Below are 23,518 nucleotides of genomic sequence, written 5' to 3'. Positions count from 1 at the left end.
AATACACACAGCAAAACATATACCAATTCAACAGGTTTTACATGTACAATTCAGTAACACTGACTACATTCTTCAAGTTGTACAACCTTTCTCACCCTCCTGAAAATGTCTTAAAATTGATTGTGGTGGTGGTTGCACAATTCTGTGAATCTCCTAAAGCCACTGGGTTGCACACTTTGAAAGGGTGAATTTTATGGTATGTGAACTATAGCTCAATAAAGCTGTTATTAAAAATGTATATAGTTTTTAACGTGCTGCTGGGCGATAAGGCCGAGAGATGGATACAGTTTGGCTAGTACCCCAATTTAACACAGAAACAGTAAAACATGAGTTGGGCGGGGGTAGGGTGGGAAATAAGCAACAGGGCCTATAAATAAATAAGACCTTGGCTTCTAGCTGTGGATGCGAGGTGCTGATCAGGGCTGATGACCTGTGGTCCTGTAAGAAGCAAGGTTTGGTCTCCATCCAGTTACTGAAGAGCCAAGTGTGACGCTACAGAGACAGGGAGGAAGAAAAATCCTCTGGTGGTGCCAGCAAGATAGAATTAAAAACCATAAACTACAGTTTTCAGGCTTTGGTGGCATTAGTCATGTGGCTCCCATAGGTGTTGCACAGCTAAGGGAGATGGAAGATTCTACGAAACGTCTTGAAAGGAAAAGAGGGGGAACCGCCAGAGTTGAGGATGTGGTGGGGAGAGGGGAGGAAAGGAGGACCTGGCTGCAGTGCACTAGCAACGTAGGGGCGTGGAGGGGGAATTCACTGCCTGGTGGTGTGTTATGGCTTACCCCATCTTAAGCATTTTCTTCATCAGTTGCCATAAGAATATAAGTTCCTGGAGGGTGGAGATTGTTGTTCATTTTGCCCATTGATGCATCCCCAGCACCTGGCTGGTGTGCAAGAATTTGGAGGATTGTCGCATAAATGAACACTTAAAAATGAAGACATTCGACTTCTATGGGAGGCCAAGATGGAGTAGATAACAGGGACCCTAGGCTGAAACAACTAAAAAAAGAGACAAAATATATGAGACACCCAGGGATTCCGTTTATAGGTTTGGAGCAGGTTAAAGGGGGCTGTCTGGAGCCTCAACCTTAACTCACAGCAGCTGAACCAAAGCAGAGGATGAAGCACTGACTTGGGAGTCAGGAGATCTGGGTTTGAGTCCTGCTCTACTCTGCTCCCTGGGTGATCCCAGGCCCAGGTGGGCTAGAGGAGGAAGTTTTCCTCCTGCTCCAAGTACTACAGTGAAACCTGTGAGAGCTGGAACTCAGTGGGACTGCCTTGTTTTTTCAGGTCTCTCAAGTTTTCTGCCTTTGACAGGGTGCAGTTTTACCACTTCTCTATCGCTCTGTTTTAGTGGAAAATATTTGCGTTTTCCTTCTTTGACAGGTTTCCACTTTACACAGGTTCCAGCTTTCGCAGTCTTTAAAGGACATGCCAATGAGAACACCTACAACAAACATGGGCTATTATTATCTCTGGGCTGGGGGTCTTGCAGTAGCTCTCAGAGTCGACCCCTGCCAGCCACCCTGCTCTGGGTTTTAGGAATAACAATAATGATAATAACCAAACCCAGTGCCGTCGAGTCGATTCCGACTCATAGCAGTAGCTAACCTTGACTGTGGGCCTACTATGTGCAAGGCACTGGGCTAAGTATTTTCCTTGTGTCCGTCCGTCTTCAGATACAGAGTGGAAATGGGATAGTGGAGTTCAGGCTGTGGAACCAGAAAGCCCTGGGCTGGGATCACAGCTCTCCCATGGCTAGCTGTATGTTCTTGGGCAAATGACTTAACCTCTCTGAACTTCAGTATCCTTGCCTACAAAATGGTGCTGCCTTCACCTACCTTCCTGAGATATACCTTAAGCAAAATGCCTGGTACAGTCCTCTAATTACTATTGTTTGTTCTTTGTAACAAGCGGAGAATTCATGGTGAACACAGACATTCACGAGGGGATGCGCTGTCTCTCGGTTGAAAAACATCCAAGTGCCACCAGCGTCTGTTCACGAGGCACCTCTTCCATCCCCACCCCTGCCCACAGCTGTGGAAATACAGACTATTTTGCAGCGGCAGCAACTAGACATACATGTGCTTGGTAATTTTTAGAGGAGAGCCAAGCAACTAATTTTCCCACCTAAAATTTATTCTTCCTTCTTTTCTTATTATACTTTGGGGGAAAGGTAAAATAAAAACCCTCAGAGGCTGGTAAAGCCAAACAACATGAAATGCGATTTGCAACTGGAAATAATAATTGTGTCTACATTTCTAAAAAAATAAATACATCAAGGAACAGCTTTTAGAGCCAGTCTTCTGCCATCCAGGAAGGATCTGAGTTAGACAGAGAGGGCTGCACACGGCCAACAATTTGTTGTTTTGGCTCCCTCAAAAGCTGCTCTGTCTGAAGTTTTGGTCCAGGCTAAAGGTCCATCCTTACTCCCTGACCCACTGACCCTAGATCCACAGACCCCAAAACCAAACCCTTTGCTGTTGAGTCGATTCTGACTCATAGCAAACCTATAGGATATGGTAGAACTGTCCCATAGGGTTTCCAAGGCTGTAAATCTTTACGGAAGCAGCCTGCCACATCTTTCTCCCCAGGAGTGGCTGGGTTTGAACCGCTGACCTTTTGCTTAGCAGCTGAGCTCTGATTTAGGAGATAATATTGGAGCCATTATTCCCTTTCCTTGAGCATAGAGAATGCGACCCAGCTGGAGCTGGACTCACAAGGACACGTCAACTGGGCCCTGAGGTATAAGGACAATAGCTAGGACAATCTTGGAAAACATCTTTTAGGGAACTTTTCACATAAACAAATCATAAACAGAGCACAAGTCATTATGATCCACATACTTATCTTTATTAGCCTTTAGTGAATATATAACAGAGAAGACCCTTCCGACTGTCGTTGTTGGAACCTGTACCAGTGATTATTAAGAAAGGCAATTCAAAATATAGAATCACGGTGACTTAACAGTTTTCAGTCAATCTGTGAAAAGGTGAAGCTTTCGATGATTTACCTATTTGTGATGTTAATATATACTGATGATTCTGTAATGTTCCTCAGCTTCGGGCAGACGTTAGCTCTAGCAGGATGCTTGTCCGCTTCCCACTTCTGCCTTTTAGAATATATGCCAAATAAAACTTTATGCTTTACTAAACTTCGTGATGTTTTACCCTACGACAGCGCTTAACCACTGTGCCACCAGGTCCACAGATGACCCTCAATATTCCCCTTCCCACCCCGAAAAGTCACACAGCCCTGTGGCTTTCATGCCTCTTGTCACTGGTTGCCCTTGAGTCGATTCAACTCATAGTGACCTCATGTGTGTCAGAGTACAACTGTGGCCCGTAGAGTTTTCAATGGCTGATTTTTCCAAAGCAGATTGCCAGGCCTTTCTTCCAATGTGCCTCTGGGTAGACCTGAACATCCAACCTTTCTGTTAGCAGCCAAACATGTTAACCATTTGCACCACTCAGGTGCTTAAGCATACTTGTTTTGAGATTCATTCATTCATTCTTAAGGCTCTCGGGACATATTATCAGTTACTCCCCAGAGAGACTGTGCCCACTGCCTCTCCCCTCAACAGCGTATGAGGGTGCTTGTCTCTGCACGCCCCCACAATTATGGCCACTTTGGATCAAAAAGAATATGAGAACAGTTGCTATTAAACGTGAAAGAAAAATTGCCGAGCTGGGTGGTTTTTTAAAAGGGCCATTTAGCGAGCTTTTGAAGCATAATTGCTGTTTAATCAAGCCTAGGAACACACAAGCTCATTATTTTCTCTTTGCAGAGACTGAGAATTGTGATGCATGGTTGGTGATTTTAGGAGCCCTGGTGGTGCATACCAGGATCAGGATCAACTTGGAAGTAACAGGAACAACTCAGGACACAGTTCCTCGATCAGAACAGCTTCTTCTCGCTCTCTGCTGCCCGGCCCTGCTGGGGGCCTCCCTGGGCAAATGTTACACCTCTTAGCTCAGTGGGTTGGCAAGCCTCACTGCAGCCATCCTTCATCACCGTGTTTCTGTCTTCCATATTACAACTTCTCTCTCTCTCTCCCTTTAAGCCTAGTGGGATGGCAAAACTGACAAATCCCCTCGTTAGGGTTCCATACACCTAATTTGCATGTTCAACCAAGACAATCTTTAACCAAGGTAGAAGGATTTGACAAAAGTCATATTGAAAATGGTAAGGCCAGATTAAAACTCAGGTCTAAAAATTCCAGACCAGGGGAGGGAGGATTAAAAGGAAGAGGAAAAGCCAGAAAGCATTTTAGGCAGCTGCTTCAATCTTTGTATCCAAAGTAGAGATGATGGTCTGAGTGGCCCCCATCCCTTATTCTGGCCTTGGGTCTTTTGTATGGTGCATCACTATTGAAAATAAGAGTGTTGAACATATTCTTGTCAGAGATGTTTTGTGGTTGTAAGGAGAGGGCCCTGAAGTTAATAATTGTTAGGTAAGTAATAACCAACTGGCCCCATTGTTGTGCAGCTTGGCTCCCTGCACACAGAGCTAGGACAGAGGGGGCCACACAGAGAGAAAAGGTCAACTGCCGTTTTATTGCAGGCACCATCATAGCACAGGTGACCAGGGCTGCCCCATCAGCTCTGCCACAGAAGAGGATGGGCATGCATTGGACGAGAAGGTCCCTGAGTCCCATGTCTGCACCCCCCACCATTCTTAAAATCAGGAGAAAGCAGAGCCCCTTGGCAATCCAGCCCCTAGCTGCCTCTCCAGCACAGTAAGGCAGAAGAGAGCAGGAGTGGGGCCTAAGACGGAACATGTACGGTTCACGCACCAGCTCCTGCAGCCCCGATGTCCTCTCCCAATCCCCAGCCTGTGCTGCCCCTTCTAAGGAGGGGCTTGCGGAAGGGGCGGCCAGGGCCTGGCCCACAGCTGGTGGAAGCGCGTGCGCTTGCGAGTGCGTGTGCGTGTGGGTGGGAAACAGGGGGCTTTCAGGAATGGAATGACAAGAACAGAGACAAGACCAGGAGCAGGCAGGGCTGGCGAAGAGGCGGGCCACAGCCACATTGGGGTTGCCCTGAGCGGGCTCAAACCACGTCTGTATACACCGTCCACTGCTGCGGCGCTCAGGGCTTGCCGTGTAGGAGGTGCTCCAGATCTTCTCCCACAGGTCAGCCGGGGTGGGGAAGTAATCGGGAAACGGAGGCAGCGAGCCCCTGCAGGGCAGCGGACCTTCCCCCGTCTCCAGTCCCAGCTGCCCTGCCAGTTGGATTTGCACGTGTAGGACAAGCGGCAGTCAGCCCACCGCTGCTCACAGTCTTCCCGGCACAGCCGCACGCCCACGACGCCCCCTCCCTGCCCACGCGGGTCCACCTGCCGAATCCAAGGCCCCAGGTTTGGAGAGTACTCGTAGAAGCAGAAGGCCTGGATGAAGTGCTTCTGACAGCTGGGGGTCAGCAGCCCACAATGAGCCAAGCTGAAGTTGTAGAGCAGGGACATGTCCAGGTGGGCCTCCCAGCTGTGTTGGCTGTGCAGTAGGCATTGTCCTTCCAGGGGGTGCACTCCTCCTAGAGCTTGTCTTCTGGGCTAGGCTCTTTCTCGTGGTGTTTGGTGTTCATGCAGACATTGAGCAGCTTGTCCCCAGACCACATAGTCGTGACTGTCCACATCCCTAGCAGGAGCCACCACCACCATGCCATGGCCTGCTTGGGGACCCATGGCTCTCCCAGTTCTCCAGTCCTTGCAGGAGCCTGCAGTGGACCCAACCCTAGGCCTAGCTTAGCTTTTTCCAGACCCCCCCTGGCTCCACCTTCAGAGCCCATTCTCAAGTCTAAATCTATGGTCACTCTCTGTCCACAGCACCAGTTGCAAGGGCATAAACAGCTGTGGAGTATTTTTAAAGAATCAAGTACATTAGTCTTAGGCTAAAGAGGGAAGGTGCTTTTCATGCTCCCTCCATACTCACTTCCAGGGCAGTGAGTGCTGCAGGTGCTCCCTCCCACGCCAGAGACTTGGAGACTTGAATATCAAAGCCCACAGCCTTCAGTATGGATTACACCTCAACATAAAGAAAACAAAAATCCTCACAACTGGACCAGTGAGCAACATCATGACAAACGGAGAAAAGATTGAAGTTGGCAAGGATTTCATTTTACTCGTATCCACAATCAACAACCATGGAAGCAGCAGTCAAGAAATCAAAAGACGCATTGTATGGGGTAAATCTGCTGCAAAGGAGTTCTTTAAAGTGTCGAAGAGCAAAGATGTCACCTTGAAGACTAAGGTATGCCTGCCAAGCCATGGCTTTTTCAGTCGCATCATATGCATGTGAAAGCTGGACAATGAATAAAGACTGAAGAAGAGTCAACGCCTTTGAATTGTGGTGTTGGCAAAGAATATTGAATATACCACGGACTGCCAAAAGAACGAACATATCTGTCTTGGAAGAAGTGCGGCCAGAATGCTTCTCAGAGGCAAGGATGGCGAGACTGCGTCTTATATACCTTGGACATGTTGTCAGGAGGGATCAGTCCCTGGAGAAGGACATCATGCTTGGCAGAGTACAGGGTCAGCGGAAAAGAGGAAGACCCTCAACAAGGTGGATTGACACAGTGGCTGCAACAATGAGCTCAAACATAACAATGATTGTAAGGATGGCGCAGGACTGGGCAGTGTTTCTTTCTGTTGTGCATAGGGTCGTTATGAGTTGGAACTGACTCGACGGCGCCTAACAACAACAACACAACCCTTACAAGAGTGCCACGCACCTTATTTATATTATTAGCAAGCTATCCAATCTCCTTGGTGAGCCACAGGCACCTCATTTGCATAGCCCCACCCAGTCATTTGGTGAAAGTTACAAAGACTACAGCTAGAAGGGCCATATGAAGTAATTTGCTGCACGGAATCCTTCACCTAGATTCACTAATTGTTAACATTTTGTCTCTCTCTCTCTCCATGTATATATTTAGATTTTTTCTGAATCATTTGAAAGTTACGTGCTGACATCATACTTTATTTTTAATACTTCAACATATACCCCCTAAGAACAAGAATATTCTCTATAACCACAATATATTATCACACTTGAGAAATTTAACATTAATACTATATTAATATTACATGGTGGCTACAACAATGAGCTCAAACATAACAACGATGGTGAGGATGGCACACGACCAGGCTGTGTTTCATTCTGTTGTACATGGGGTTGCTACGAGTTGGAACCGACTCAACGGCACCTAACAACAACAACGGCATCTTATATACATTCCGAATTCAAATTTTCCCAATTGGCCCCATAATGCCCTTTAATAATTTTTTTTCAGGATGTGAGAGTCAATCCAGGATCGCATATTGCATCTAGTTGGTAGGCTTCTTTAGTCTCCTTTACGCTAAAATAATTCCTTAGCCCTGTTTTGTCTTTTATGACATTTTTCTTTTGAAAAGTCCAAACCAGTTGTATTGAAACTACGATTACCTTAATATACTCCAATTCCATGTGTGATCCTTGTCCTAGAAATGTAAATTTTACTTATGCTGCCCCTAGGTGGCGCTCTCGGTAGCCTTTAGCTCTCAAAAGCCACGGTGAAAGAGCAATTTAAGACAAGCAACCCTGTTTTGTCTCAGCTAAGGCTCTTACTTGGTGAAGCATATGATGTTACAAGTGTCCATACGTGAAAGCACGCGGTAGCCTCTCAAGCAGGGCTTCTCATAGGAGTCACCTGGGGATCTTGTTAATCTGGATTCTGATTCGGTTGGACTAGGGTGGGTCCTCAGAGTCTTTCTTACAAGCTCTTGGATGATTGCGAAGCTGCTGGTCTGAGGACCACACTTTGAGTAGCAAGGGTTTAGAACAAGGATATGAAGAAGTCTATTTACAATTAAAAAAATTAGGTGACTGTTATTTTTATATTCTAATCAGCAACAAAGCTGTTCTCATTGACTACTGCTCTCGCCTTCCCCCCTTCTCCTCCAGCCTCTTGTTCTTGCTCCCGCCCATAGGGTCTTTGCTTTAGCTGTTCCCTCTCTCTGGAATGCTCTTCCCCCAGATATCCTTCTCCTTGGCTACCGCCCTCAGCTCCCTCAAGTCTGCTCCAATCTTGCTTTCTTAGTGAGACTTGCCCAGATCAGTCTATTACTATGTGCGCTCACCTCTGCCTTCTGCTTCCTCTCAACCTGCTTCATTCTATCTTCTCCTTTTTTTTTGTTTGCCCTGAACAATTCCTCCCCTCTATCCCTACACGCATTTCCTTAAATTCAAGGATCGTTTTTGTATGGTTTCATCTTTCATCACCACCTGTAAGGGTTTAATATAAACAGGTTGTTTTCCCCCTTTTTGGTTCAATTATCATTACTGCTTCAAGGAGTTGAAGCATTTATTAACTCACCATGCCTGAACAGTCTGTTAAATTAAGTGATTCCCAGTTATGGAAACTTCTTAGACACAACCAAACACCTCGTAGGACTGAGATACTGGAATTGAAGGCTAAGGACCACAGTCTCGGGAGACATCCAGGTCAACCAGCATACCACAGTTCACAAAGACAATGTTCTACACCTCATTCATTCTTTCTTTTCCTATGGCACTTGCCACCGTCTCACATGTCACATAATTCCACTTATGTTTATTCTTAATTTTTGTCTCTCCCCACAATAGTCTAAGCCCCACAAGGTCAGGGACCTTTGTCTATTTTCTTCACTGATGCACCCCAAACACCTAGAACAGTGTCTAGCACATAGCAGATGCATAAGAAATATTTGCTGAATGAACAAAGCTTAACAGGACCTTCAAGATAACGGAGTCCAACAGCCCCATTTTGTTGATGAAGAAATGAGCTCAAGGAGACAGACTTGCCCCAGATCACACAGCTGCAGGGATACTGACCTGATTCTTCTAAATGAATACAATTGAAAGCGGAACTGGTTTCTATTAGTTCATTTTTAAGTTATAATTTTAATTTTGGGTTATTTACATTAGGCCTTCTCCCACACGGATCTGAGGCAGCCAACAAGATTAAAGGCACTATGCAATGGAACAGTTAGAAATCAAAATGGAAGTAATATTGTCTGAAGTAATATTGTCTAAAGTAAGAAGGAGTCCATGTAACAGGCACTTGACAGTAGTTAATTAACTGGGTGTGGAATTTGGCTCTAAATCCTTTGGCAGCTGAGGTTAAACAGGAAGTTTATGGGACTACATAGTGTTCATTGTCTGACCCAAGAAAGCATAAGTAGTCAGCAGAACTCACGTCAAGGAGGAATTTGGCACAGGAAAACTTTATGTAATATCCATCAGGCCCCAAATTGGGCAATGTTTATTAAAAAAAGTCCAAAGTCATGGTTGAAGAATATGATCCTTTTATCTGCAAAGCCTAGGAGTATAACATTAAATCACCACTGTAGCTATTGAGGCAGCAGTGGATTATATTCTGATGATCCAACTGAAAGTAAAGATGAAAACTAAAGAATCTAGAAGAATGAATAGTTAAACATATCTAGGAATGTCTTTTCCAAATATCTAATATTTCAAACCTTTGATAAACATTGAGTCACGGGCAGTTCACAGATTGGATTTTCGTGCATCCATGTATTTACTGAGTTTCTACTATCAACAATTTTTTCCCCTTTTCTCACTTCCCTGTACTTCCTGCACGGAACTCCCCAGTCCTCTCTTCCAGACAGAGAGAAAGCACGTAGATGGCAGGAGGGGAAGCTAGTTCTGTTTCTTCCAGTTGCGTACAGTATTTGCTAGGGTTTATCACATGTCCAAAATAAACTGTCAGTTTGTGGTACTGTGGGGGCTCATGTGTTACTGTGATATTGGAATCTATGCCACCCATATTTGGATACCAGCAGGGTCACCCATGCTGGACAGGTTTCAGCTGAGCTTCCAAACTAAGAGAGACTAGGAAGAAGGACCCGATGGTTTACTTCTGAAAAGAATTAGCTAGTGAAAGCATTGTGAATAGCAGCAGAACACTGATATAGTGCCACAAGTTGAGCCCCTCAGGTTGGAAGGCACTCAAAATACAACTGGGGAAGAGATGCCTCCTCAAAGTAGAGTCAACCTTAATGACGTGGATGGAGTCAAGCTTTTGGAACCTTCATTTGCTGATGTGGCACAACTCAAAATAAGAAGAAACAGGTGCAAACATCCCTTAATAATTGGAATGTGGAATGTACCAAGTATGAATCTAGGAAAATTGGAAATCATCAAAAATGAAATGGAATGCGTAAAGACCAATACCCTAGGCATTATATTAGTGAGCTGAAATGGGCTGATATTGGTCATTTTGAATCAGACAATCATATGTTGGGAATGACAACTGGAAGAGGAATGGCGTTGCATTCACTGTCAAAAAGAACATTTTAAGATCTATCCTGAAGTACAGTGGTGTCAGTGGTATGATAATATTCATATGCCTACAAGGAAGACCAGTTAATACAACTATTATTTAAACTTATGCACCAACCACTAAAGCCAAAGATGATGAAATTGAAGATTTTTACCAACTTCTGCAGTCTGGAATTGATCAAACGTGCAGTCAGGATGCACTGATAATTACTGGTGATTGGAATTTGAATGTTGGAAGCAAAGAAGAAGGGTTGATAGTTGGAAAATATGGCCTTGGTGACAGAAAAAAATGCCAGAGGTAGCATGATTGAATTTTGCAAGACCTTTTTCATCAACATAAATGGCGACTGTACATGTGGACTTCACCAGATGGAATACACGGGAATCAAATCGACATCTGTGGAAAGAGACGTTGGAAAAGCTCAATATCACCGTCAGAACAAGGCCAGGGGCCGACTGAAGATCGGACCGTCAATTGCTTATATGCAAGTTCAAGATGAAACTGAAGAAAATTAGAACAAGTCCACAAGAACCAAAATACGACCTTGAGTGCATCCCACCTGAATTTAGAGACCATCTCAAGAATAGATTTGACGTGTCAGACACTAATGACCAAAGACCAGACAAGCTGTGGAATGACATCAAGAACATCATACATGAAGAAAGCAAGAGGTCAGGAGAGAAAGAAAAGACCTAAATGGATGTCAGGAGAGATTCTGAAACTTGTTCCTGATCGTTGAGTAGCTAAAACAAAAGGAAAAAATGATGAAGTAAAAGAGCTGAACAGAAGATTTCAAAGGGTGGCTGGAGGAGACAAAGTATTATGATGACATGTGCAAAGACCTGGAGCTAGAAAACCAAAAGGGAAGAACACGCTCAGCATTTCTTAAGCTGAAAGAACTGACGAAAAATTTCAAGCCTTGAGTTGCAATACTAAAGGATTCTACAGGGAAAATATTAAATGACTCAGGAAACATCAAAGAAGATGGAAACAAAACACAGAAACACTATACCAAAAAGACCTGGTCAACGTTCAACCATTTCAGGAGGTAACGTTTGATCAAGAGCTGATGGTACTGAAGGAAAAGTCTGAGCTGCACTGAAGGCATTGGCAAAAAACAAGGCTCCAGGAATTGACCGAATACCAATTGAGAAGTTTCAACAAACGTATGCAGCACTGGAAGTGCTCACTAGTCTATGCCAATAAATTTGGAAGACAGTTACCCAGCCAACCGACTGGAAGAAATCCATCTTTATGCCTATTCCCAAGAAAGGCGATCCAACTGAACGTGGAAATTATCAAACAATATCATTGATATCACATGCAAGCAAAATTTTGCTGAAGATCATTCAAAAGCGGTTGCAGCAGTATATCCACAGGGAACTGCCAGAAATTCAAGCTGGATTTAGAAGAGGACGTGGAACCAGGGATATCATTGCTGATGTCAGATGGATCCTGGCTGAAAGCAGAGAATACCAAAAAGATGTTCACCTGTGTTTCATTGACTATGCTAAGGCATTTGACTGTGTGGATCATAAATTATGGATAACATTGCGAAGAATGGGAATTATGGAACACTTAATTGTGCTCATGAGGAATCTGTACATGGATCAAGAGGCAGTTGTTAGAACAGAACAAGAAGATACTGCATGGCTTAAAGTCAGGAAATGTGTGCGTCAGGGTTGTATCTTTTCACCATACCTATTCAATTTGTACCAAAAACCAAAGCAAACCCAGTGCCATCGAGTTGATTCTGACTCACAGCAACCCTATATGCTGAGCAAATAATCCGAGAAGCTGGACTATATGAAGAAGAATGGGGCATCAGGATTGGAGGAAAACTCATTAACAACCTGTATTATGCAGATGACACGACCTTGCTCGATGAAAGTGAAGAGGACTTGAAGCACTTACTGATGAAGATCAAAGATCACAGCTTTCAGTGTGGATTACACCTCAACATAAAAAAAAAAACAAAAAAACAAAAATCCTCACAACTGGACCAATAATGAACATCATGATAAATGGAGGAAAGATTGAGGTTGTTAAGGATTTCATTTTACTTGGATCCACAATCAACACCCATGGATGCAGCAGTCAAGAAATCAAAAGATGCATTGCACTGGGCAAGTCAGCTGCAAGTGATCTCTTTAAAGTGTTAAAAAGCAAAGATGTCACCTTGAGAACTAAGGTGTGCCTGACCCAAGCCATGGTTCTTCAGTTGCCTCATATGCATGCAAAAGCTGGATGATGAATAAGGAAGACTGAAGAAGAATTGGTGCCTTTGAATTGCGGTGTTGGTGAAGAAAATTGAATATACCATGGACTGCCAAAAGAACAAACAAATCTGTCTTGCAAGAAGTACAACCAGAATGCTCCTTGGAAGCAAAGATGGCGAGACTGTGTCTCTCATACTTTGGACATGTTGTCAGGAGGAATCAGTCCCTGGAGAAGGACATGATGCTTGGAAAAGTAGAGGGTCAGTGTAAGAAGAGGAAGACCCTCAATGAGATGGATTGACGCTGTGGCTGCAACAATGGGCTCAAGCACAGCAACAATTGTGAGGATAGGGCAGGACCCGGCAGTGTTTCATTCTGTTGTGCATGCGGTAGCTATGAGTCCGAACTGACTCAATGGCATCTAACAACAAACAACAACGAAATAGAAAGACTGCCCACATGTCAAATTCACTTCTTCTGGCCACCACATAGCGCAGATAATCACTCAGTTTTCTGCTACTGTTTTTTTCAAACCCTAGTTATTTTACAAAGTCTCTGTAAATACTAACCAATATGTTTTAATAAATGTCAATACATTTTTTCCTATAGTTCCCTTGTCTTTTTTTTTTTTTTTAAGATCTCCCAAGGTATTTCTGCTGTCTGATGTACATTTAACAAATTGAAGTCCCTGTGGCTGTGTCCTCACCTAAGCCCCCACTGCAGTCTGCCTCTCCCATCACAGATGCAGCACACACATGGAATGTTCTTTTCTTGCCTGGCTTCAGTTCTGATACATGGACCATCCTTGGCTGTGAGAGGGCCCAGGCCTCGAATCTGCACCGTATCAAGTTGGCTCAGTCACCAACTGGTGCAGCTTCTGAAGGGAAAACATCCAAGAAAATGTCAGGCTCAGTTGCTTCCGTCTTGAAGAGAGGCCTGCTTGGATTTACCAGGTGCCGGCAGTATGCAAAGCACTATGGGAAGGGTGGCCATCTTGGAGGACTGGGCAGGCCTGTAACGGGCCTTGAAAAAAGAATTTTAGTCGTGTGCTAGTTATTTGGGGGCTCCTGCGTCTTCAGAGTGTGGGCTTTGCTTTGTGTCTATCACTCAACTGTGGAATATACAGAGTTTTGCACTAACCAGATGCTTGCTGTTCGTGAATAAAATCTGATAAGCAAAGATGACGTGTTGGACTATTTGGAGTCATGTTGTCTTGATTCTCATTCTTGGATTCATATATCACATCCCAATATGCCAACACCTCCCACAAAACAGAGAGAAACACCTGTGTTGGTCTTGGCACAGGATCTGCTGCGAGGGCAGGGGAGGGAGAGGATAACAAGGGACCAGGAGTCACTGGGGCACATGTATGTGTGCCCATATGTATGAGTACATGCGGTTGTTTGTACATGCACGTGTCTGATTACATACGTGTGCGTACATGTGCTTATCTAATTACATACACTTATGGACTAAGGGCTAGACATCAGATCACCCCAAGATGGTGATTTAAACTCTGATATACTCAGGGATGGATTCAGTAGGCCAATAGGGCCCACCCTGTCAAGTAAAAGGATTCTTCTTTAACATTAAAAAAAGTTTATTTGCCAACCCCCACACGAGTTTAATTGTCCTTTTAGCATTTGTAGGTTGACAAAAATATGTGCCAATGCACTTGAGGACCTTTTGCAATGACTTCAAAGTCCCCCGGGTCTGAGGATCCACTTCCTGAGTACCACTTTAACACTGAGAAGGAATAACTCCTGACAGTCTAGCAGCTCTCCCCCTAAACAAGCATGACTCAAAAACGTGACTCCTCTGGACAAAGTATCACAGGTTCCAGGGGGACCACATCTGTCTGGCTCTCCGATCCCTCCCCTGCACCTGCACCTCGTGTAGGGTCTGGACCTTAACAGGCACTTAAGAAGTATTTGTTGCAAGAATATTCAGTAAAATGAGGCCGTTGAGTGGTTGGCTACGCTTGCTCGCCAGCTATGCTATCTAATCCTCCATAACAGCTTCAAAGAGTACAATTCATAGTTTAATGTAGAGAGCACGACTTTTCAACTGTGAACTTGGCTGTGTGACAAACGTCACATTACTTCATTATCATTAAATCAAATATAATCGGTTTCTGAGTTCCCATCCTGCCAGGGTGTTGGGAAATTTAATGTTGGCCTCGACTGGCAAGTCCCTTTCCCTCCTGGGGGTTGCACAAGAACCTGGGAGACTCGTGTGGTTCCTGGAAAACTGGAAAGGGGAGAGATTCCGGTGGTGGTCATTGCTCAAGTTCCTTGGAGTCGACACTCCCAAGGTCCCTAGAAGGCAGGTGGCGCCACAGGCTGCCTGCCACCTGAGGGGAGTGGGGACCTCTGTCAAGGCTGGAAGCCCCAGGCCCAGACTCTCTGGGTGTCCCTTGCAGTCAGCCATTTCCCTGAGGGACCAGTCTCCATCTTGGGGCAGGGAGTGGGTCCCCCTGGCTCACTCTTCCTAGTTTTGGGGACTCTCTGTTTTCTGCTGCTCCACCTCTGCCCCTCCCATCCTTTTGCCCTCTACAGCCTGCCTCAGGTACATGGCGGCAGGCACACACAGGGGCCCAGGGAGAAGCAACGCCATGTTACACCTCAGTGAACAACCCTGCCTCAGGTGCCCAGGAAGACGACAACCTGCCTCAACCCTAAATCTCTGGGGGCATTCCTAAATAATCAAAGCCTTGAATGTTAAGCCTGCAAACGCCAAAGTTCTACTGAAATGATTCCAGGTCAACAACTTCATGATAAGAGAACTTCTTATTTTAGCCATCTTGTTCCTCTTAAACTGAGTGCCTGGGTGGTGCAAACAGTTAACATGTTCACTGCCAACCCAAAGGTGGGAGGTATGAATCCACCCAGATATGCCTTGGAAGAAAATCCTAGTGATCTACTTCCAAAAAATCAGCCATTGAAAATACTATGGAGCACAGTTCTATTCTGACACACATGTGGTTGCCCTGAGTTGGAACTAACTCGATGGCAACTGGTTTTTTGTGTGTTTGTTTTTTACTTTCTTCTTAAACTAATCCTGCCAGAGAAGCTTTCTGGAAGGCTTAGGGACACACGCTCTTCTTTTTGTTCTGAATAATTTATTGTGTTCAGGTGAAAGTTTACATAGCAAATTAGATTCCCATTCAACAATTTATACACAGATTGCTCCATGATATTGATTACAACGCATCAGCACTCTCACTGTTTCCACCCTGCCTGCCCCGTTTCCATCCATCCAGTTTCCCTGCCCCTCCTTGCCTTCTCATCTTTGTTTTTGGGTAAATGTTGACCGTTTGGTCTCGGATAGCTGATTGTTTAACGGAGCACATTGCTCATGGGTGTTATTATTTATTTTATAGGCCAAGCTATTATTTGGTTGAAAGGTGACCTCCAGGTATGGAGGGACACAATTAATGACTAGGAGTGGGATGAGTTGCCAGGAACTGTGGTAGGTTCTGGCTCAGGATCTGTCCTCAAGCACATTGGAAGGCACTGAAATCCACTGTTTTTCCTTTTCCTAGGACCCAGCCCCCCTTAGAAGTCCAATAGTGGGAAGGTACCCCGTGCTGTGAACTCTGGCCCAAACAACTGACGCCCTGAGAAGGGGAACGTTGGTTGTACCAGGAACTAACGGAACAGTTTCTGGCACTAAATCAGAACCCTCTTGTGCCAAGAGGTTCCAGGAAAACCAGCACATCTCAGGACTGGGAGGAAGTAAGGCAGCAATAGGGGACTTTTTCCTAATGAATCCAACAAACCTTTGGAAAAATTAATCCACAGAGGGTCATATATAGTTAAAAAGCAACTTTGCTGGCTTTTGGAGGCATTGTTTATCCTAAGCAGAGAGAAAAATAGAAAATATTTCATGTATTGGCTTTAAAAATAAATAACTGGGAATATAAGACTCATCTAGGAGATACAGCAACAGATACCTAGACCAATGAAACAGAATTGAGAATCCAGACATAAATCCATCCACATATGAGCAACTGATATTTGACAAAGGCCAAAAGCCAGTTGAACGGGAAAAAGACAGTCTCTTTAACAAATGGTGCTGGCATAACTGGATATCCATCTGCAAAAAAATGAAACAAGACCCATACCTCACTCCATACACAAAAACTAACTCAAAATGGATCAAAGACCGAAATATAAAATCTACAATGATAAAGAGCATGGAAGAAAAAATAGGGACAATGCTAGGAGCCCTAATACGTGGCATAAACAGTATACAAAACATTACTAACAATGTACGAACACCAGAAGAAAAACTAGATAACTGGGAGCTCCTGAAAACCGAACAGCTATGCTCATCCAAAGACTTCGCCAAAAGAGTAAAAAGATTACCCACAGACTGGGAAAAAGTTTTTAGCTATGACATTTCCGATCAGTATCTGATATCTAAAATCTACATGGTACCACAAGAACTCAACAACAGAAAGAAAACCAATTAAAAAAAAGGCAAAGGATATGAACAGGCACTTCACCAAAAAAGATATTCAGGCAGCTAACAGATACATGAGAAAATGCTCACCATCATTAGCCATTAGAGAAATGCAAATCAAAACTACAGTGAGATACCCTCTTGCTCCAATAAGGCTGGCCTTAATCCAAAAAACACAAAATAATAAATGTTGGAGAGGTTGTAGAGAGACTGGAACACTTATACACTGCTGGTGGGAATGTAAAATGATACAACCACTTTGGAAATCGATTTCGCACTTCATTAAAAAGCTAGAAATAGAACAACCATAGGATCCAGCAATCCCACTCCTTGGAATATATCCTAGAGAAATAAGAGTCTTCACACGATCATATGTATGCACACCCATGTTCATTGCAGCACTGTTTACGATAGCAAAAAGATGGAAGCAACCAAGGTGCCCATCAGTGGATGAATGGATAAATAAATTCTGGTATATTCACACAATGGAATACTACGCATAGATAAAGAACAATGATGAATCCGTGAAACATTTCATAACATGGAGGAATCCATAAGGCATTATGCTAAGTGAGATTAGTCAGTTGCAAAAGGACAAATATTGTATGAGACCACTATTATAAGAACTCAAAAAATAAATGAGAAGAAAATATTCTTTGATGGGGAGGGAGAGGGGTATTCACTAATTAGATAGTGGACAAGAACTATTTTAGGTGAAGGGAAAGACAACACACAATACAGGAAAGGTCAGCACGACTGGATTAAACCAAAAGCAAATAAGTTTCCTGAACAAACCAAACGTTTCAAAGGCCAGAGTAGCAGGGGTGTGGGTCTGGTGACCATGGTTTCAGGGGACATCTAAATCAATTGGCATAATAAAATCTACTAAGAAAACATTCTGCATTTCACTTTGGTGAGTGGTGTCTGGGGTCTTAAACCCTAGCAAGCAGCTGTCTAAGATGCATCCATTGGTCTCAACCCACCTGGAGCAAAGGAGAATGAAGAACACCAAAGACACAAGGTAATTACGAGCCCAAGAGACAGAAAAAACCAACAAACCAAACACGCTGCCATCAAGTTGATTCCGACTCATAGCGACCTTATAGGACAGAGTAGAACTGTCCCATAGGGTTTCCAAGGAGCGCCTGGAGGATTTGAACTGCCAACCTTTTGGTTAGCAGCCATGGCTCTTAGCCACTATGCCACCAGGGTTTCCAAGAGACAGAAAGGGCCACATAAACCAGAGACTACATCAACCTGAGACCAGAAGAACTAGATGGTGCCCAGCTATAACCGATGACTGCCTTGACAGGGAACACAACAGAAAATCCCAGATGGAGCAGGGGAGCAGTAGGATGCAGACCTCAAATTCTCATAAAAAGACCAGACTTAATGGTCTGACTGAGACCAGAAGGACTCCTGAGGTCATGGTCCCCAGACCTTCTGTTAGCCCAAGACTGGAAGCACTCCCAAAGCCAAGTCTTCAGACAGGGATTGGACTGGACTATAAGATAGAAAATGATACTGGTGAGGAGTGAGCTTCTTGGCTCAGACAGACACATGAGACTATGTGGGCAGCTTCTGTCTGGAGGGAAGATGAGAAGGCAGAGAAGGACAGAAGCTGGTTTGAATGGACATGAGGAATACAGGGTGGAGACGAGTGTGCTGTCTCAGGACGAGAGCAGCTAGGAGTATAAAAACAAAACAAAACAAAACAAAACCCAGTGCCGTTGAGTCGATTCCAACTCATAGCGACCCTATAGGACAGAGTAGAACTGCCCCGTAGAGTTTCCAAGGAGCGCCTGGTGGATTCAAACTGCTGACCCTTTGGTTAGAAGCCATAGCACTTAACCACTACGCCACCAAGGTGTATATAAATTTTTGTATGAGAGACTGACTTGATTTGTAAACTCTCGCTTAAAGCATGATAGAAAAAAAAAATTTTTAATGTAAAAGACTCACCTAGGGGTAAAAAATATATTTATAAAATTCAGCTCTGTATTATGGCCAATTAATGGGGTGAGAGGTAGGGAAGAAAGGGTGAGGAAAAAGAAAGAGTGGAGGTGAAAAAGGAAAGGAAAGGAGAAAACAGAGGAAGAATGAGAGATGAGCGGGAAGGGAAACTTTGAAGGTCAGAAAAAAGAAACACAAAAACAATTCAGAGATGCAGAGACACAAAGCACAAGAAAGCAAAGCACAGTGAGAGAATACGAGCTTGAGAAGGCTCGAAAGTTGATGGTGAGAAGACTATTGTCATGGATTGAATTGTGTCCCCCCAAAATATGTGTCAACTTGGTTAGGCCATGATTCCCGGTATTGTGTGGTTGTCCTCCATTTTGTGACTGTAATTTTATGTTAAAGAGGATTAGGGTGGGATTGTAACACCGTTACCCGGGTCATGTCACTGATCCAATGTAAAGGGAGTTTCCCTGGGGTGTGGCCTGCACCACTTTTTCTCTCTCCAGAGATAAAAAGGAAAGGGAAGCAAGCAGAGGAGGGGACCTCATACCACCAAGAAAGCAGCGCCAGGAGCAGAGCGCATCCTTTGGACCAAGGGTCCCTGCACAGAGAAGCTCCTAGTCTGCGGAAAGATTGATGAGAAGGCTGACAGAGAGGGAAAGCCTTCCCCTGGAGCTGATGCCCTGAATTTGGACTTTTAGCCCACTTTACTGTGAGAAAATAAATTTCTCTTTGTTAAAGCCATACACTTGTAATATTTCTGTTATAGCAGCACTAGGACTAAGACACCTATGTTATTTGGAGCTAACCCACTCTTGCTACACCTTTCTATTTACATGAGTATCTTAGAAACATGAAGGTCGGAGTTGCAAGACATGAGATCAGCCAATGCCCTCTTTCCCAGGAGAGAAACTCCAGGCTATGAGAGCATGTGTGACTCTTCAAGGTCACAGGGTCAAGTAGTGGCCCCATCTCCTATTCCAACTTGCCTTTTAACTTCTTTAAAAATTTACTTTGGGGGAATAAAATGATTCTGGGTGATATAGTCATGGCGGATCCATGACATTATGCATGTGGTTACAGAATGTACAACCCAAAGAGTGAACTATCGTGTCAAATAGACTTTAGATAATAATAATGCATGAATATTGTTTTCTGAATTGTAAGAAACATACCGCACTATTGCGAGATGTTAATAAAAAGAGGAACTGTGTGTAGGTGGGTGAGGGAGTGTATGGGAACTCTCTGTACTTTCCGTGCAAATTTCCTGTAAGCCTAAAACTGCTTATTAAAAAAATTTATTAAAGAAAATTAAAATTCTCATTAAAAAAACTAATTTGCTTTCCAGCATCCTTCGTCCTCTGTGAACACTGAAATCATTTTTCTCTTCTGTTGTCAAAGTTCATTGTGAAATAAAAGTTCATTTCCCATTGCACTGTGAAATCTGTATGAAGGGACAATTCAGGCTTTAGAAATACGGTGGACAATGAAGTTTTCAATGCATTTGCTGCCTGTTCCTTTGACATTCCAAAGTAATCCAACAGTTTACTACATTTGAGAGATGAAAGCTGCCTCTTTCTAACATGGAAATCACCATTCGTATCCTTATTCTGAGCAATTTTTTCAAGCCAATACAAGTCCTGCTGGGGATATTGAACTTCAAACTGTCCATGAAGTAGACCCTTTGAGAGTACTGTGTTAACCACTATCTTTGGGTTTTCACCTGATATCAAACCATAGATAAGAAGTTCTTAACCTTTTCTAGATCATGTCATCCTTTGAGAAATGGACAAGAGCTATGGACTATCTCCCCTGAAAATTGCATACTCTACAACATTTGGTACCTACTCCCAGCTGATTCACAGAACCTTCTGCCCTGGGATGGAAGTAGAGAACCTCAGCTGAGGAGGCTGTTCTGAATTAACCTGCTCAGGGAGACATCTCCCTCCAGTTCATCTTTTCACTTGAGCCACGTAGTGCTAGTCAAGGGCTGAGTCAGGTCTATGTGGTGGTTTTCTCCCCACCGTGCTGACACTGGAGTTGAGTCTTAAAAACCTCTGTGCTCAGGAGCCGAGTTCTCGCTGGGCAAATTCTAGAGAACTTCTCCTTCAGACTCAAAAACTGAAGCATGTCAACCGAGGCAGGAGTCTGGCAGAAATCCCCAGGGGACCATGGCAGCATGTTAAAGATGCCATGGGCTGGAAGGGACCTGGGCCCCAACAGGCTGTCAGCCTGCTGTTCCTTGAGGGCACCATCCTCTCTCTTTCCTCTTTGTCTTGGTGCACTTTCCTTTGTCACCCACTCTTCTCACCCCACCTTTTTTGTCTGGCTATGCCCACCTATCCTCAGGTCTTTGGTTAGGCCCAACTCCCTCTGGGATGCTTTTCTTATCATTGTTGTTAGGTGCCGTCAAGTCGGTTCTGACTCATAGCAACCCTATGCACAATAGAACAAAACACCGCCCTGTCCTACACCAGTGTCGCAATCGTTATGCTTGAACCCATTGTTGCAGCCACTGTGTCAATCCATTTTGTTTAGGATCTTCCTCTTTTTCACTGAACCTCTACCAAGCATGATGTCTTCCTCCAGTGACTGATCCCTCTTGACAACATGTTATAATTGACTCCACTCATCTGTAACCCTACTAGACTGTATTCTCCAGGAAGGCAGGAGCTACGGGCTTCTTACAATCTCTCCATCTTCAGCATTCAGCACACTGCCTGGCACGCAGAGAACCATACCTTTGAGCTCTCTAAATAAGTGGATAACTGAATGCTTTAAGGCAGGGTTTCTCATCTTTGGCACTGTTGACTTTTGGAGCTGGAAAATTGTTTGTTGTGGGAGACTATGTGCATTGCGGCAATTTTAGGAGCATCCCTGGCTTCTACCCACTAGATGCCAGTAGTGCTGCACCTCCAAGTCGTAACAACCAAAATGTCTCTAGACATTTGCCCAATGTCCCCTGGGGGTCGGGGGAGAATCACCAGGTCGAGAACCACTGCTTTAATGACTGAGTGCTGGCCGGGAAGTCACTTCACCCATTGTGAGTCCACATCAGGGAGTGAGATTCAGGTAGTCAGTCAGTTAACGCTGATGGAGCGCTCAGCATAAGCTCTTGAAAAGGATGGCTGATCTATTGTGACTCCTCGGAAGAAGGGGAAAAAATTCTACATGCTGGTCAAGGGGCATCTTAAGTAAGGCCTAAATTTAATGACCTGTTACAGTGTGAGGACACAAGAAGGAGCTCTAACTATCAAGTTACTGCCCAGAAAACTCTCCCGGAAAAGGCAGAGTGGATTCCCTGGTTTTTGTGCTGAGCTCAGGCTTGGATACTCTCGGGACAGCTGAGGCCAGGGTCTTGGGTTTAGAGAGATTTCAGCCATTGAATCTACCAAGGAAGATCTCTCTGTGTGTGGTTTCCTCCTCAGAAACGTAGGCAGTCGGAAAAATAATTAAAAACTCACAAATGCTTGATAAATAGGGCCTTGTAGTAGGAACAGGGCCTTCCCAGCTTCCGCAACAATGGATCCTCTGGGGTGGTGGCAAGAGGCTGAGGAGTTGACACTGGGTTCTTCCCAAATCATCAACACACCAAGTATTAGACTTGAAGGTAATTAGAGGAAGGGACGAATCACCCAATAAACAAGGTATGCATGGGTTAATTGTGCTCACTTATTAATCCGTAGTACACACTTTGCGTGGTGAAACCCATGTAAGATTGTGCATCCCAGATTAGTAGGTAAGCACAGGTAAGCCTGTGCATACCTTGCTTACTGTAGGCCTGTGCATACTTACCTACTGGTTAATGTAGAGATTATCTTATCCTTTGGCTCCAACCTGGGTCCAGGGTTCTAAAGACTCAGAAACTGGTAATTTCGTGACACAATTGTGTGTGTGTATGTGCGGGGTGAATCTATAACTTTGACTTCATTTTCAAAGGGCTCTTAGAATGTTCAATCTCCTCGTTTTAGAGATGAGGAAATTGAAACTCGGCGATTAAGAGGCTCAAGTTTCCACAGCTGGAATCTGGCAGGGCCAGGACAAACCCTCAGATTTCCTTCTGGCCTTCAGGCCTTCAGGCCAGGTGCGGTTGTGGTCTGACGGAGGACTGGGGGTTTGGGGAGAGAGGTTCTAGGCCTCTGGTGGAGGTAGAAGGGTGGGTCCCAAGGCCTAGGGGGCCAGGAGAGTGCTTTACCAGTAAGGTTGCCAGGTAAAATACAGGACTCCCAGTTAAATTTGAATTTCAGATATTCAATGAATAATTTTTTAGTATAAGTATGTCCCAAATATTATATGGGACACACTTATACTAAAAAAATAATTTGTCGCATATCTGAGATTCATATTTAACTAGACAACTGCTGTCCTGTTTTCTTTCTTTTAGTTTTTGTTAAATCTGACAACCCTATCTGCCAGGGACAGTGTAGCTGGGACACAAACACTGAAGCACCGGTCAACAATGGATTTTAAAAACTCCGTGTTTGAGGCTCCAGCTACCTCTACGCCCTGGACTGTGCTAATGAGATCTGCTTGGTTCTCTCTGTGACTGTG

The 23,518-nt window shown here is 44.3% G+C and overlaps 1 pseudogene; it reads right to left on the bottom strand.

Annotated features, from left to right (window-relative positions):
- Positions 1-106: 106 nt before the first annotated feature.
- On the bottom strand, positions 107-23,261 carry LOC135228080 (uncharacterized; annotated as a pseudogene).
- Positions 23,262-23,518: the final 257 nt, after the last annotated feature.

This window comes from Loxodonta africana, chromosome 18, assembly GCF_030014295.1.
Source record: "Loxodonta africana isolate mLoxAfr1 chromosome 18, mLoxAfr1.hap2, whole genome shotgun sequence".
Lineage (NCBI taxonomy): Eukaryota > Metazoa > Chordata > Mammalia > Proboscidea > Elephantidae > Loxodonta > Loxodonta africana.
Note: the sequence above shows the minus strand (reverse complement) of the source record. Positions and strands in the feature narration are given on the sequence as shown.